We start from the raw sequence: 14,132 nt of genomic DNA on the forward strand, positions 1-14,132 counted from the left end.
GGCACAACATGCAAATAAAGTTACGCCCCCCGCCTCCACCGCCCTACCCCTCTCTATGACTCTCTGACTCTGAATTTTGATGTGGCAGGGCAGCCAATTGAATCACAAGACAAACACTCAACATACCGTGCGTCCGTTATCGCACACGTATCCGTTGTGGCAACCTGATTTGTGCTAACGATAATTTACAGTTATGAAGGCCATCACATTTGCATTTATCCAAAGGAAGAATGGGGTAGCAGGCGGCAGGCAATGGTCGAATAATGTACAAAGGGAATGGGAAGGCTGGGTTTCGTTTCGCGTGTAATCCAATATCTGTGACAGTTTGATCTAATCAAATAAGGCACAATCTACATTTATGTTGGGGTCACCACTTAATGGTAGATTAGATAATCAGTATAATTATAATTAAATTCTGATGTCTAACAGGTGAGAATATCTATGTTTAAAGTGATTTTTCTGTAACAGTTTTAGCTAATCTAACAAGTCACAATCTACATTTATGTTGGGGTCACCACAAGGTTGGGGTCACCACCAAATGGTAGATTAGATAATCAGTATAATTATTATTAAATTCTTATGTTAAATAGGTAGGAAAGTCTATGTTTAAAGTGATTTTTCTGTAATAGTTTTAGCTAATCTAACAAGTCAATACCGATGTTATAATTCGATTGATTTCGGGATATGTATATCAATCTGGGATGATTAAAGGCGAGAGGCTGCATGGCTAATAATATTTGTATATAATCAAAACAGTACTCGACAGAGTCGCCATCAAGTCGGAACTCTCCCCAACCGTTTCACTCAATATACATATCTTCAAATAGCAAAAATATCACCCTCTCCACTGCTATGCCTGAATTTGTCTGCTTTTCAGATATCATCTCTGCCAATACCCTATTGATTTTATGGCATATTACTCTCTGCCATCCAACAACCAGCACTGGGGGTAAGTTCCTTCTAGTTTTTATGACTCATTTTATGTACACTTGTAAGCACTTAACCATACATATGTATACACTGTATCCTTAGTTATCCGACTATCGATTACATCTACATACTCGTCTGTATGTATTCCCTTCCGCTGCTGCTGCTGGTAATATTTTATTGCTCTTATCCGCTTATCTTTGCTATTTGTGGAGCAGGACCGAGGACGCTAATCAGAAATAGTTCCCTGACGTCCGCTCGGCAGTCTTTAGTCCTTTTGGCTACAAAATGTACTTTGTGTCTACAATTTATTTCCGTCATTTTAATTGATTCCGTCGTTTGGCGTCGTCGCCCCCGAAGGCTTTCAGTTGGGGCAGCAGCAATGCAGCAGCAGCAGCAGCAGGACGTGGCGAGCGCATCTTGTTATTTGTAACAATTAATATCCAATATCTGGGTGCTGCCATCATTAGTTTACTTTTTTCGCCCGCTCTCCCTATCTGAGCTCCCGTGTTCGCTTTTCTTTTTCTATCTGACGGAGGAGATGTTTCACTTCCAGCTACAAAAAGCTGACGATATCAATGGGCAAAACTACAACAAAGGCGCGGGGCCCCAGCTTCAGCTTCGGGCTAAGTAGTGGGGCAGCGACAAAGCATCAGCATCAGCAGCAGCAGGCGTGGAGTGGCGGAGTGGAGGATGAGAACTGGCTCCGGGTTGGCTCCTTTTGCTGTTGATGCTGCATTTGACAGACCATTTATCATCGCACTAATTGTGTATCATTAAAAAAGGCGAAACGGCACACAGCTCCGACATCGGTTCGGCGCTGATGTTAATCCAAAAGAAGGCAGCAGCAGGACAGCGAACAAAAAAAAAAAAAACGAAGTGCCCCAACGCAGCTCCAGGCTCAAGCTGCAGCGCCTGGTCTGGTCTGGCTGTATCGATGGGGCACTGACAATGGCAGCAGCCAAGCCACGACGACAGCGACGGAGATGGGCGACTGTGACAGCGTATCAGAGTCAGGAGTCCGCTCCGCTCCAACGTCGCCAATGTCAATGACAGCAATGGCAGCGGCAGCAGCAGCAGCAGCAGCAGCTACCATGACAGTGATAGAAATCTGTGGCAAGCAGATTAAACGTGTTCACAGCCAGCGAGGGAGGGAGAGAGAGTAAGAGATAATGGGAAATGAGTTGAAGCCCACTACAGAAGGGGTGCATGGGGCATGGGGCATGGGGCATGTGGAATGAGTTGTCTTTGTAGAAGTCAGTCATGATTATCGGCACTTTGCCACCCGCCGAACGCGATGGCGATACAATGGGTACGAAAAATGATTGAAAAGCAGAGTATTTTCTTACGAAATAATCAATAATTATCGATTATTCATTTATCGATAACTATCGATATTTATCGATTAATTATTTATCTACATTTAACTACATTTAAGTGAATAAATGATTACTTTAAGCATTCCTTTGATTTTAATGACTAGATTTATGTTTTTTCTTCACCCTTTGTTAGCCCTTTACCACCAATAGCCACTCCCACTGTGCCCACTGTGCCACAGCGGAGACACGAGCCATGAGAAGGGTTTGGGAGTTATGAACCCAAACACTAATGGGAAACGTGTGCGCCATGAGTTGCGATAAATGGCGGACACAGCGGAATCCGTTGATAGTAAGCCATCCTATCGAATGGACAACCCCGCCCACCCAGCACACACACACACACACAACCGCCCCACTCGGAACGCACATAATAATCATAAAAATTCAAAGCTCCTTTTGTGCCCCGCCCCACCAAAACCCACCCAACCCCTGAAATGGCATCGATGATGGATTACGATGTCAACTCCCACACCAGCCGAACCAACAGAAACACTGAATGACGGAGGCCGGAGGCCTGATGAAAATGTTAATGTCGTTGCCAATCACTTTGTTAATCCATCGAGGACGGGTTAGTTGATTTTCCCCTCCAATTCCTCTATGCCATGACCCACTCCACCATTCCACCATTCGACCATTCTGATTCCCATTCCCATGGCACATTCGGAAAACAATTATGAACGGAGCTGCCTTTCCACACAGCATACACAGGATGGAGCGCCCGAGAGGGATAGAGGGAGAGAAGCGAAGTCTGCTGCTCGGACCAGCTGTTGTCACGTAATACATACTAATTAATATTGATATTTTCTGATAATGAGCTTCGCTACGCTGCTTCCCACTGAAACCATCTCTTTTGCTCGTTAGATATTGTAGTTTCTGCTTAGTCAATGGCATTTTGATGGGCCCAGAGAGCTCTGGGTCTGCTCCTTGGTCATAATTGGAGCAGCACAGCCCAAATGCTAATTGAAATGAGGATTGAGGAGTTGCAGATTCATTTATGTACGAGTTCTGTACTCTGCATATTATGAACTACTTCTTGGCAGCAGCAGCAGCCTGGGGATACTGGCCAGAGAAACTTGCTGGGCAGCAATTTTGAATGGAAATGGGAGCGATGTCCTTGGGAATCCAACCAAAGGATGGTTGGTCGAATGCAGAGCGCATAAGCTAGGTGCTACATATATTTATAAGCAGAGCTTAACTGAGTCTAAATTAATTGTAATTATTTTTATAAATATTGTTTTCAGCAGCTTCCTTTCTATGCCCAATATATTTGTATTAAAAGGAGCAATGGGCATATTTTTTTTTAATATTTGAAACCATTTTTGTTGGCTTCTATACTCTCTTTCGAAGCTCAGATAATTCCTAAATTAAATTCTCTACAATTTTCAGTAGCTAGTATATTTTTCCATTTAACGTTTCTCATTTCATGTTCTACTTTAATTTTTCTTACATCTCCCAAAAAAAATCTTCTCACTTTTCTGTGGTGTTTCGCAACGGAATCATTAGGTCGTAGAACTGTTGTTGTTCTCGTGTGTTCACAACTCCAGAAACAACAACTTTAATCTCTGCGCTCAAGTAATTAGTTATGTTCAAACTACAAATCTCGTTTCCCATTGCCCATTGCCCATTGACCATTGCCCATTGCCCATCGTTGGCCATTAAAAAACCCAACACGTATCTTGTTCGACATTTGATAGAACAAACAAAGCGAAGCAAAAGGAAAAGTAAGGAAAAACTCATTCTGGCACTCGTAAAAGGCGCACCAGTGAGTGGTGTGTCAGGGTAGGGGCCGCATCGGTTAGTATGCCAAATGCATTTGATGGCTCGATGGGGTTGGGGTTCGGTGTTCCCCTCTCTCTCAGCAGATCACGCTTAATGGTTATGCCCATGTCTACAGGCAAGGCAGCCTCGTAAAAGTGAGAGGGACAGCGGCAATAAAAATACCCCACCCCCGTCAAAGCGGAAGCAGAAGCAGCAGCAGAAGAATGTCGAGTGGCAGGCAACTAAAATATTTAATGAAATCAGCAGTGGAGGGTGGTAAGGAGATGGAATGGAAGCATAACAAAATGCAATTGTTGCATTATTAATTTATATTATGCGCAATTGTTGCAAAGCCTGGCAGGCGGGCGACACCCCCCACCCACACACACGTGCCACAGACACAGTCGCATGTGGCGGCTGCCTCTCATGCGGAAAATCTCATGTACAAAATGAAGGGACAGCTCAGAGGCAGGGGGCAGGGGGCAGACGCAGGCCGCAAGATAAGCACCGTATAAAGGTTGCTGGGGCTCTGCAACCATAAAGGACCACAAAAAACAAAGCAGAAAAAAAATAAAAATAAAATGTACGCCAAAGGATAACGACAGGAGCAGGCGGAGGGAGCAGGGAGGGTGGAGGAGGAAGTAGAGCCAACCAATTTGCTGCCACCCAAAACTCCTGTCGCTGTGTACCCGGGAAAAGGTGAAGGAAAATGTGGTAATAAAACCAACAATTGAACACAGTTATGATTGAAGTGGAAGAGAAAAGGAGAGAGAGAGAGAGAGCGAGAGAGAGAGAGTGACAGACACAAAGCATAGGGAATGTGAGACAGAGAGGTACACCGCACAAAAAGAGACACACAACAAAGAAAGAGAGAGAGAGAGATAGAGAGAGAGCGCGCGCGGAGAGACATTCGAGTGAATGTGAATGTGAATGGGAACCATCAATGCGCCAACTATGCACCAAAACAGTGGAGGATGGAAGCCAAGGGAGTTGGCAGTTGGGATCTAGGGATAAACCACCACCACCATGGCACCACCAACCCCCGGAACACCATCCCCGAGAGCATCAGCCAGACGATGGCAGTCATGGTCCATGGTCCATCCTCTATCCCTCTAGCCCTAAACCCACAAGCAGCTGACGTTGGTTTTGTAATTTGTATCGATCGATTTGATGCTTTGTAACTGGCGGCCGATGAGAGCCCATCATGCACACACACACACACACACACACACACACATTGTATCTTTTAATCGTACGTGGGATACACAATGAGAAGCGAAAAACCCAGGGAAAATAATTTGAGATTTGTCGCAGAATACTTAAGGAGATCTTGGTTACATTTTATGGGAGCTGGAAAGGGCTTCTTGCTGGTATCTAAAGGTACAGCAGATTGTATTTTATTTTTGCAGCAACAACATGAACAAAGAATAGATGGAATAATACAAATAAAATTTAAACAAAGAAGAGAAAATATATATTAAAGATTTTTACTTATTGAACGATTTAAGTTCCTGTAAATGTTATATGAAATAATAATAAAAAAAAAAGACCTACCGCACGGTAAGGTAAATAAATAAATAGAAATATAAATATTCTGTACGAATATGCTCTATAAATCGATAGAGGAAGTAGAACCACAATTGCACGATTTTTTTCTCATTTAAGGCCACACAAAAATGTTCTATAATAAACTCATTCAAAGCGCTTAACTTCTTGGCTATATTTATTATCATTTTATAACCAAATCAAACAATGTCTGAACTTTATTGTTATCAGCTCGAACGAGTCCTCTAAGTATTCCCCGCACTCTTTTCTTTCTCTTCATTCCATTTCCGCTTTCCGTATCACATTCTTCAGTTGGCTAATTTGGGGGCAGACTTTTTCCACTATCGCACATCGAGTACGAGTATTATTCACAGTTGAGTTGCTCAATTGATTGAACTAATCAAAGTTTCTGCCTGAGTGAAAGTTTCGCTCAGTGTAGTCAAAAGACAGGAAATGGTAACTTTGCCAACAATTATGGTCTGTCCAGCCCAGCCCCACAACCCACCCACCCATATGAGAATACCACCCCACGCACGACCATGCGGCAGATCGAACTCCGCTTACCGCTTTGGGGCAGGCGAAACCCCAACCTGAGGGGTGGCTTGGGCTGGGTTCGGTTCGGACACTGAGCGGCTTGTGGGCAACGAATCTTTGAGTGTGTGTGCATGTGTGTGTGTGGTTTAGTTGAGACTTTGATTATGTTGTTGCCTCAGAGTGGTGCGTGGCATTATGGGAGGAGGCTTCTCTTGGTTCTCGGTTCTCGGTTTGTGTTTGCATTTTCAACTAGTTAGCAGGTCTCGATGAGAGTCAGGCGGCAGCCAAATTGCGGTTTACTATTTCAATGCGCCACACACACACACACGCACACGCACACACATACACACGTCTGTCGATTGCTGTGTGTGCGTTGCCCTGGTCAAAATAATTGTTATTGTTGCCTCAGAGGGGGGAGAGAGAGTCAGTGGTGTGGGCAGTGGGTGGCCGTCTCTGCGTTATAGCGTTTTGCGGTAATGTGATTAACATTTCGGTCAAAGCTCCCTAATGACCAAGTTGTCGACTTAGCCATGGTTAACGTGCAGCAGCAGCAGCAGCAGCCGAAGCAGGAGCTGCCGAAGCAGCACTAGAATTATTAAACTTCTCCATATGCGTATGTATCCCGTATCCCGTATACCGTATCCCGTTTCCGTCCTGGATCCATACCGTTGAGTCGTACAGCATTGATTGGCGCATTGTGGTTCTGTGGGCGTGTGGGTACTGTTTGTACAACGCCTCGTATACGTAATGTGTGGGTTTGCATTTTTCAATAAAAATTCATTTCACAATCGCTTCACTCGAGTGTGTCCATACAATGCGTCGAGTAATTGCAAATTAAAAATTGCTTATTAAGGCAGAAAATGTGCCACGCCCACGCACGCACACGCACACACACCCACCCACCCAGCACTTGCCAGACGCCAAACAGACAAACAGGCAGACAGACGGGCAAACGAAGGAAGTGGGTAGGGAATACTCTGCATAGCATAGCAATTTACTTCCACTGTAATGGCCATTAATTTATGTTGTAACAATGATATTTTTCATCGAACGCACAGCCCGCAGCAGCAGCAGCACCCCCCTGGAATTTGCATTAAATGCATTTAGGTATTGAATTTCTTACTCAATTTAATCGCATCAATTAGGCATCGATACTCGGACTCGTACTCGGTATCTGATTTTGTCAACCCAATATGTACATACCTGCAATGAAAGACAGAAACAGAATGGCATTTGATTAGATATATGTGTGCTGTATGTTTGTCTGTGTATTTATTCTACATCGATTGAGTGGCACCTTTTGGGCTAATTGCTTGGAAGATACACAGATACACGCATTGATTGGATTATAATTATGGACTTTCGAGCATAAAGTGCAAGATTTATAGCAGCAGTAACAGCAGACAATGGAAATAGTAAAACAGATTAGACACGTAAATTGCCTAATTTACATATACACTCAGAGAAAAATGGCATAGTAATACATACAACCATCTGTACTTTAAGTATTTATATTATTTTTAATTTCTTGTTATTTAAATATTTATAAATAAAAACATGGAGAGAAATTAAATAGAATTCCATTTGATTTAAACATAAATACATAAAAAGTATTTACCATATGACTCATATTTAATCTAAATATAAAACAGTTCAAAAATAAATACATAAAAAATAAATATAAATTTATACAATATAATAAAAACATATAAATATATACCTATACCACATATTCAATTTGTTGGTAATATATTAAAAGTAAATATAAAAATATATATGTAGATTTATTTTTTTATTTATTTTCAAAAAGAAATATATTAAAATCAATTATTTTACTTTTATTATTAACTTTCTTTTTGCATCCATTTTCAAATCAAAGTGTAAGTATTAAAATTTTAGCGCTTTTTTCTGTAGGATTTGCTAGCTTCTAAATTGAAGATATTTTCATTCATATACTTCCCAGATATTTCCTCTGAAATTCAACAACAATAAAGAAGCATAAACATGGCGGCACGGCTTCAATGCAATCATCAAAAACTATAACGAAGAGCACTATATACTACTCGTAGGAGATGCACATCGTATACCGTATCCCCTTTGCAGCTGCAACTTTTCCAACTCTGTTCATCTCAGTCATCAGTGGGAGTGCTCTCTACGAGTGCTCTCTCTTTCTCTCTCTATATAACAAATAGAAATACTCTTCAGCCAAGAGGCAGCAGCGAAAGAAGAGCTCAGCTCAGCATCGAATCAACGTGGTGCCGAGCGCTCGCCGCAAAGTATGCAATTTACAAAAATAACGTGAAATATTTTCGCAACGCATCGTTGCCACAAAACCTACCACCTTCCGCACACTCTGCTCTCCAACCCAACTTTAGCTTCGACACGAACTGATTTATAAAGTTTACAAATGCGTGGCAAAAACCTCGTGACTTGACTCAAGCTCGAACTCCATCCATCCGCATCCGCATCGCATCGCTCCACTCTGCGTCTTCCATCTCTGACGCTGACTGACGGACTTGGCCTCGGCCTCGGCTTTAGCTTTGGGCTTTAGTTAGCTATGGCTTCAGTTTTTGGGGATTCTGGGCTGAAAAACGTTTGCCACTTAACACGTACGCCGCATATTTTGCCACGACCTCCTCCCACCCCCCTTTAGAGCGTAAGAGTGGAGAATGCTGGCTGCTGGCTGCCTGCTGCCTGCTGTCTGGCTGGTGGTGGCGAAATGTGTTTTTACACTAGAAAATTTTTGCTGATTTTGCGTGTTTCGTTTGCCGTTTTCTCTGCTTTTTTTTTTAGCAGGACCAAAATTTATACGCCGCAGAGAGTGAAGAAATTGCGTTGCTGCTGCCATGTGCTTTGTTTGTGGCGCTGATCCTTGAATAATCAGCAAAGCAAAAACAGCTACCAGCACGAAAGGGGGAGCCAAACAGATAAACAGAGCCAAAATCGAGTCGGAATCGGATGGACTTGGACTTGTACTGGGACTGTGACTAGATTGTGGTCTTGCAGTTGGTTTTGGGGTGGAGCGCGTACGTTGCTCAAATATTAATGTTGACCCTGGACATAGAGCAGACGGACAGACAGACAGAGAGACAGCGAGACTTCTCGTTAGCTGGCAGCAGCAGCAGCTGGGGCAACATTCCAAATCAGATGCGTGGCAGCAACAGCAGCAAAGCAGCCACCAAAGAAAAAAACGAAGAAGAAAAAGCCGAACATTTGGTAGCATTAGCAGAAGGTCATTAGTGTCATCTTTTTTGGAATTCGCAGTACCTTTCTGGCTAAGGGTCTTACACAAGATCTTTCTCAGCTTATGGGGGGGTAAAGAAACAACATGATTACAAGCTCTTAGGAATGCAGATTTATCCCGGAGGCGGGAATCAGATGTGGCACCCCTTGAAGATCCCCTGCAAGAATAGCTTTTCGTGTGCTAAACCTTTATTGGAATTAGTTGCAATCGTTGATCTTACGTGTAATCTCTGCCAGAGATTCATTTGCAATATATTCCGTTTACCAGTAGATGGGGGGGTATCAATATAATGCTTTTTCTTGCCATTTCGCCCATTCGTTCTGCATCTTTGACTATTCTCTTAGTTATTTATATTCACATGAATCGTAGCTTGGGTTTATTTATTTCCTTCTTATTGTTTTTTTATGCCATTCAGGCAGCTGGCAATGCGTTGCGATGCGATGGATTTTTCCTATATGTGGAATGTTTTTCTGGCCATTAGAACTCCTCTGGCAGAGTTTCGCTTTAGTTGCTTGATTTTAGCCTTCCTTTTTTTTTTTAGTTTTTTTGTCTACTGATTTGCTATGCTTTATGGCAGGATGCAGGATAGAGAGGATGCACCAGCAGACAGCAGACAGTATATATGTATATTTTGTATATATATTTTCCAACTTATTGTGCTCCTGTTTACACGAGACTCTGTCGCTGCGACTGGTACTGGGGATATGGCTCTTTTTCCTATTGGTATTCCGCTTAGTCTCAGTGCTCGTTTAATATGTATTTCATGTTTTAATATTTGACACGATTGCACAGCAGTTGCCTCCAGAATTTTCCTTTTTTTGGTTCGCTGCTTTGTTTTTGTCTTCTGTCCATCGAATGGTTGGCATTTCCAGCAGATCCAGACCCCGAACCAGCCCCAGCCAGTGCAAAGTTTTTCCTATTGCCTTTTTTGCTTCAGTGCCGACTGTTTATCCGACTTCCTCTGGAAAATTCTTCGTGTTCTCTTTTTTTTTTTTGTGTCTGCTTTTCAAACATTTGCGATTGAATAAGTTGGCTCCGATACTTGCCAAGATTTGGCAGCGAAACGCAAAAGCATAAAAAAAGGAATGCTGCAGGAAAGTTTATGACACTTATTGCTGGCAGAGAAGTTCGTTTCGCAGACGATTGAGATGTCCAAGAATCGGCTTGGAGTTGCAGCTAAATTGAGGCATGGCTTATTAGAACGAAGGTGACGGGGGCAGAGCCACGTTTCTTGCTGGCAACAATTTTATTGCAATTTCATTGCCAGCCATTTGTGAATATATTTCTGAATATTTTCTATAGATCTGCATGTAAAAAGTTACAAGTTTAATGAATTAAATTATACAGATGACGTTCAAATTGATTTGCTTCCAAAGATGATATTTGAAAGAAGCTACAAATTTATTTTTGGACTAAAAAAAAATGTGCATTATCTAAGGATAGAATAGAAGCAAAGAATGTCTGATTTGTTCATGATATTCCACAGGATTCACTGTTCCCTTTTACACATTCTTGGCACGCTGTGAATGACTTTGAAAGGCTCTACAAATTTCCAGGAGAATGTGTCCTGTTTTATTATAAATTCCATAATTTCGTTTAGTATGCACATTAATTTGTTTTGTCCATTTTTGCCATGTTTGTTCTTGTGTCGTCAAAAATCTAACAATCTTCCATTGACATTGTGCCATCATAAAAATGTTCAAGTATTTTCAAATATTTTCCTTCGATTAACCGAACACTATCCAACACAAGAAGTTGACAGTTTTTTCTTGTTGAGTTGAACATTTTTATTTGGTCTGCTCATTTCCTTGACACCAAACCAACCAACGGCCAGGCCACACCCCATCCAGCGACAGCTGTTGACTTCGACTTAGGAGGAGACTCGCTCTGGATTTAAGTGTTATTGTGGGCAATTTGATACTTTCGATTGAGCAACAACATTTGCTTGTGCGTTCCACTGAAGCGTGCAATCCAGACGGGACACCACACCCCCAGCATTGTATACACAGCCCACACACCACCCACCACCCACCACCCACCACATAATGCTGTAAAAACACGCAAAAATGGCTGCCAGTCGCACAGACAGACACACACACATTTAGAGTCCAGGGCTCTCGTTTTCTTCATGCTTCTCGCTAGACGCTTTGAAAACAAGTTGAATATAAATGATGTTGTGTGAAGCAGCAGCAGCAGCGGCGAGAAAGGATAAGGAAGAAGGACTCAAGGACTAAGAGAGATGTCTTGTCTGGCTCTGCGGGTTGGTTATTTATTTGTATGCTAAGCTAAGACATTCAAAATATCCAATATAAATCGTTAGCCAACTTTAACCAATAAAATATAATGCCTCACAGACATCTGTAACAACTGCTGGTGCGACCAGAGAACATTACAGAAATAGTTGCCCCAATGGGAAAATGGCAAGCAACTTAAAACTTTCCATTCAATAATCCCATATTAAAATTTAAACTAATTTAGCTCGGGGATAGAAGGAAAATCCTTCATTTAATAACAAAATGTTAGGGCGGAAACAAAACAAACAACAAAACAAAAACAACACACAAAATATAATTATCTCCTAATGCCATTTCTCCATTATAATTATGGTAAATTCTATTATGGAGAATAATCGTACGTACATGCACGAGAGTTGATATGCAGAATCGTTCCTTTCATCAGAATTAATCGGTTTTTGTTGCCCAACTGATTTTCACTAACAAATGTCCTTCAGGCCTCAATTACACGAATGGAAAACTTAATTAGCTTTGGGTGCACAGATAACTTTAATAGTTTTAAATGTTTTTAACCCACTTTGGAACTGGACAATGCCAGAGGAGAGTGATCCGAGGCATTGCATCGCAACGCCAAATGCATTTTTTTTTTAAATTTTATTTTTTATTTTTTGGAAAAATTTGCAAAAGTTGATTAGCCAACACGATGGTACAAACTCCACGCTCTCCAGAATGCCTCTCCTGTATTTCATTTCAACTTTTCCCGTGTGCAGCACAAATTTGCACAACTGCAAAAAAGTTTCAGGCAAATTTGGTAGAGCAGAGTGGAAACCCAACCCAGTCGCCAGGCGCTATCAGTGGCAAATTAATCCGACTCCGCACTTGGACTAGAGCAGCTCCAATCTGATGCCCGGATTGCACGGCCCCAGAGTCACAGAGAGTTAGAGTTAGAGTCAGAGTCAGAGTCAGAGTTCGAGAGTTGATGCTGCAGGTGGCCCAGGTGGCCAGGGCTCGCATTCATCACCACGGGAGTGCTGCACCAGGGAAGCCGTAGCGTAGGAGCTCTCGTAGATTGCTGCTTTTCCCTCGTACCAGCGAGCAGGGCGCAGAGTCCCCGTTCACTTATCCATTTGGCTGCAGTCCGAATAATTTGTTGCACCTTCCGTTTCCCTTTTCGCAGCAGCAGCAGGAGTAGCAATCCCATTCGAACAGCAAATGGAACAGCATAAGGATATGGAACTAGGAATGAATACTGTGAGAAAAACCACATCCCAGAGATGGCAGCGTGAAACGAATGGAAGGCAAAGACACTGGGCTGTCTTATGTCTTGGAAACCTTACAATATCTGCCAAAATAATTGACAATCGAGCATGCGGCACATTTATGCACGACTTGAGGTGCACAAGTGAATGCAGCAAAGGAGAATTCGCGAGAAGATACAAAAAAAAAAAAGAACCCACAAACATGACGTGTGCATGACTGTGCACCAAAGCCTGGCCAAACCAATGCTTTAACTGTGCTTCATTTCTGGCCTTTCAGAGATACTTTTTGCTTTGAAATTCGCCGTTCGTATATGCCATTTGCCGAAGGAGTAGAAGAAGGATTGCGTGGGGGCGCGATAGCGTGATTGAATGGTTCGCTGGACATGCTGGACCGACCCTTGGGGGGCCCACATAATTAGAGTTATGGCTAATGCATTCAGGGGTTGCCATTGGGCCGCACAACTTGATGGATGTGTCGGGGCACAACCCTCCACTAGATTTAGCATTTCTCCGCACTCGCTCTGTGAGTCGACTTCCAAAATGAAACATAAAACTTTCGTTCGAGTTTGCAGGTGCAGGTGCAGGTTTTCTCTATTGAGATTTGCATAGTTGAATGTCTGAATGTCTGGCTCTGGCTCTGGGTCTGGCTCTGACTCTAGGTCTGCCTCTGGATGTGCTCTTCTGCACACTTTGTGTCCTTGGCTTGAACTGGCCCCCCCTCAGGCGCAAGGTGAAAGTCAGCTATCCCCCTTCGATATCTGTACAAAGTAAACGGAAATCCCTTTCGGTTTTTTCTCTCCACATTTTTAATTTATTTAATGGTTCTGCCCAAGAAGAACAAAGGGTGCAGGCCGTAAATTGTAAAACTAAAGGATTGCCAGAGTTTAAAGGGATTAAATATTTCGACAGGGAAATCAATTCAGGAATCAGACAGAAGACAAATGAATGGGCTTTCTCGGGGAGGGAGATTAAGGGCGATTGCAAGGGATACTTAACAAAGATGATCTCTTGTATTATGACTGCTGAGCCATTTATTACTTGTTGAGGTCTGTGGAACCCTGGTGGACACACCCTTTTGGCATCTGACATGCCCCCGCTCTTGACCAAAACCCACAATAAGACAATTTCCTGTCGTCTGTTGTCTGGTTCCTGGGATATATTCGCTGTTCAATCAAACAGAGTGAACGGGGGGCGGCACAGGGCGATGTAAGTACCGCAAAACTGAATACCAAAAGGAAGTCCCAGGACCAGC

The 14,132-nt window shown here is 42.7% G+C and overlaps 1 protein-coding gene across 5 annotated transcripts in view; it reads right to left on the reverse strand.

Annotated features, from left to right (window-relative positions):
• Positions 1 to 14,132, reverse strand: part of LOC111075423 (semaphorin-1A) — a 126,843-nt gene that overhangs the window by 71,377 nt on the left and 41,334 nt on the right. The window lies entirely within an intron of this gene.

The sequence above is a fragment of the Drosophila obscura genome, unplaced genomic scaffold (genome assembly GCF_018151105.1).
Source record: "Drosophila obscura isolate BZ-5 IFL unplaced genomic scaffold, ASM1815110v1 contig_179, whole genome shotgun sequence".
Classification (NCBI taxonomy): domain Eukaryota; kingdom Metazoa; phylum Arthropoda; class Insecta; order Diptera; family Drosophilidae; genus Drosophila; species Drosophila obscura.